The following is a 4229-nucleotide window of genomic DNA, read 5'->3' on the forward strand; positions in this document are numbered from 1 at the left end:
CTGAAGACCCTCAAGATCCTTAAGACCACTTTTACCTTTAAGACCCTTTCAAATACTTTAGACACCTTGAGATACCTTCACCCTTCCAACCTTTTATACCCTTTAAGCCTTGACACCCCTTAAGTCCCTTTTAACCCCTTAGACTTAGACCTTAACACCAATTAGACCCCTCACACCTTTCAGACTGATTAGACAACTTCAAACCATTGCCCATTTAGACGTTAGAGCTTTACACCTCATGGACCTTTTTTGATTTCAAATAAATTTGCAAATAAATAATATCACCAATATTAAAAATACATTTAAACAAAAGAAATGTTTGTACTGTATTATGATTGGTGTAAATCATGACAATACAGCAACTCAAGTTCAGTCATGTCATTATCCTCAGTTTGAACAAGCCCGTGCCTCTGCGGAGACTTGTGGTGAGGCGAGCGTGGCGAGCCGAGCCACGCTAGTATGTATACATATGCAAGTTTCGGGAACTGAGTGGCGTGCTGATGAGGAGGGGAGTGTCGTTGAAGCTGAAGGGAAAGGTGTATGCTGCATGTGTGAGAAGTGTTATGATTTATGGGAGCAAGACATGGGTAATGAACGTAGAGCAGCAACGAAGGCTGGAAAGGGTGGAAATGCGAATGGTTCGGTGGATGTGTGGAGTATCGTTGAGAGAGAGGAAGACAAATGATGAATTGCGAAAGATGATGGGAATAGAGCCTGTGATTGATGCTGTGGAGAGGAACAGGTTGAGATGGTTTGGTCATGTGTTGAGGAAGGATGAAAGTGACTGGTTGAGAAGAGCGATGGAAATGAATGCAGAAGGAAGTAGAGGATGGGGAAGACCGAGAAAGACTTGGCTAAAGATGATGGAAAAAGAAATGTGGGCAAGGGGGTTAACAAGGAGAGATGCAGAAAATAGGGCAAAATGGAGAAGATTGTCATGGGGACCGCACGGCTAACCCCGGCTCTTGCATGGAAAATGGAATTAACATGCTTCTTGTTGTTGTTGTTGTTATTGTCAGACCCCTTTAATCCCGCGGTGTGTGGGTGGAGTTTGCACATTTACGCTTGGTCTAAAGAGTCTTAAAAGGGTCTAAGGGGTGTAAAGGTCTGAGGGGAATTAAAAGGTCTTCAAGAGTGTAAGGGGTCTCAAGGGTATATGGAGTCTAAAAAGTGGCTTAAGGGTGCATGGGGTCTAAAAAGGAATGAATGGTCTAAAAGTACATTCCAATAGAATAGATGTACAGTATTCACGGAAGGTCCAACCCACGTTCAAACATTACGTAAGTAATAAACATGTTCGCATGGGTAAACCGAGGCTTCATTTGACGGAGGCTGAGGCTTAATCCCTCCATCCCCCTACTCTCACCTCTTCCCCCCCCCCCCCCCCCTTTTGTAGTCACGGTGAGGTGGGTGGAGTTTGCACAAAGGTTTAAAAAGGGTGTGAAAGGTCTAAAAGGAGTCGAAGGGGGTATAAAGGTTTAAAAGGAGTCGAAGGATGTATAAAGGTCTAAGTGGTTTAATGGTTGTGGGATCAAGGCATATGCCAATATTTAATATTAATTTTACTCTTGTGGTTGTTGGATCAAACGCTTTTCCATGTGTGAATAAATTACAACAGGGCACGCGCGATTTATGTCCAGATTGAGAATTGAGAATTATAACATTCCCTCAGCCACCATTTGGCATGCTCCAGTTTAAATTCAAGCCTCCACTCTCAGGCAATCTTGCAGAGTGTGAACTGTGGCATTACCAGGTTAGAGTCCGGTACCAGAATATGCATATCTATAACTGAGTTATAGATATGCATATTCTGGATTGGATAGCTTCGAGTGCTGGACCAACCGGGACCTTTGATGAGCATAACATGCAACACAACAAACAACAACAACAACAACAGGCATTTTAAGGTCATTTTCCCTGCAAGAGCGGGGGTTAGCCTTGCGGTCCCCATGACAATCTTCTCCATTTTGCCCTATTTTCTGCATCTCTTTTTAGCTCTTTCACGAGCCTCGACTCTGTATACAAAAAAAAAGGAAAAAAAAAAAGAAGTCTTTCTCGGTCTTCCCCGTCCTCTACTTCCTTCTACATTCATTTCCATCACTCTTCTCAACCAGTCACTTTCATCCTTCCTCAACACATGACCAAACCAACTCAACCTGTTTCTTTTCACAGCATCCATCACAGGCTCTATTCCCATCATCTTTCACAATTCATCATTTGTCTTCCTCTCTCTCAACAATACTCCACACATCCACCGAACCATTCGCATTTCCACCCTTTCCAGCCTTCGTTGCTGCTCTACATTCATTACCCATGTCTCGCTCCCATAAATCATAACACTTCTCACACGTGCAGCATACACCTTTCCCTTCAGCTTCAACGACACTCCCCTCCTCGTCAGCACGCCACTCAGTTCCCGAAACTTCTTCCATGCACATCTCACTCCAGCAACCATCGCCGAGTCTGATCCACCTTCTCCATTCAACATGTCTCCTAGGTAACAAAATGTTTTCACACCTTCCAGCTTCACGCCGTCTTCAAGATCCAACTCAACATTTCCTCCATCTGCAGCTCCCTCTGTGCACACCTTACACTTGAATGTAGCTGCCACACTAGTTAATGACCCTCTCAAACCACTACATTTTTGATGAACCCACTCAGCGCACATTGTACATTGAATGGAATTCACTCCGACACCCTTCCTGCACTCAGCACACGGCCACTTCCCAGTTCTTTCCACCTCACCACATGCTTTACCACTTGCCATCACCTTCGTTTTTCCGATATTCACCTTCAGACCTTTTGTCTCCATACATTCCTTCCACTTGTTCATCTTCTCCTTCAGTCCATCCATACTTTCCGCAATCAACACCAGATCATCTGCAGACAACAACTCCCACAGTAAACCCTCCTTTACGTTCTGAGCCAGCACCTCCATCACAGCTACAAATAGTAGTGGACTTAGTACCGACCCCTGATGCACTCCCACCTTCACCTCAAACTCACCACTGTTCCCGTCCTTCGTCCTTACAGCTGTGCGCGCTCTTTTGTACATTGCCATCACTACTCTGATCAACCATTCCTCCACTTCTAACTTCCTCAATGCCCATGTCACTACTTCACGTGGAACCCTATTGAATGCTTTCTCCAGATCAACAACCCAAGAAACAAGTTCTTCCTCTTCTCCATGTACTTCTCCTGCAACTGCCTCACAATAAAAAGCACGTCTGTCGTTGCATAACAACGTCTGTTGCATAACATGCAACACAGTACAGTATTATAGTTTATCGTCAGATATGAGTTTTTAGTCATTGACACATAGCTTGGCAAGTCAATAGTGAGCACAATACAACCAAAATATCATACAGCACTGATGTTTAGCCCGTCCCCCTCGTAGGTGGAGGCAGGGTTTTGTAATCACGTCTGTGTGTCTGCGTGTGTCTATCCAGGCCATAACGTTTTTACCATTCGAGCTTTTGTCATCAAATTTTCAACAAAGCTTTACTTTATTGTGAGAATATGGAGAAGGCAAGTTAATAATTTGGTCAAAAGGTCAAAGACCAGCCGTTCCTTATCAACCAGTCAGTGTCACATAAATCGTCAATTTTCATCAATATGATGTGAAATTTTAAGAATTGGCATATTGGGTCAATGAATTGGTTCACCAATCAAAAGATAGAAGCCTTTTTTTTTTAGATCAAAAAGTCAAAGGTCAAGGTTACGTAAAATCGTCACTTTTCATCCGATTGAAATTTGAGCAGGGTTTGCACATTGGGTCAATGAAGACTATTGTTTTTGAGGTCAAAAAGTCAAGGTCACCTAAAATTGTCAATGTTTTTGTATTCTGTTTAGCTGTTTTCATCATGTTTCGCATGAAGTGCAAATACAATTAAAGTGGGTGCAGATGGGCTTTGCATTTTCAGATGGTTTATAGTTGTTGTTTTTTCATATAGAGTCAGGACTCGTGTAAGAGCTAGAACACAGAATGGATCAGGACACAACATAACAAAAGGAACAGCGGAAAGAGAAGGCGGTAAAATACCAGCATCATGGCCGAGGGAGAAAAGAGAGGGAGATGAGCAACAAAGGAAGCGGGTAATGAGGAGAATGCAGGGGGTAAACAAGATGGATACAGAGGCAAAATTTGGGGAGGGAAGGGGGAAGGTTGAGGGATATTAGCAGTCTTCGTTGTGTATGAGCTGTGGCAAGTATGCATATAGTCAAGATAC

Source organism: Myxine glutinosa, unplaced genomic scaffold (assembly GCF_964187855.1).
Source record: "Myxine glutinosa unplaced genomic scaffold, kmMyxGlut1.1 SCAFFOLD_849, whole genome shotgun sequence".
NCBI lineage: Eukaryota > Metazoa > Chordata > Myxini > Myxiniformes > Myxinidae > Myxine > Myxine glutinosa.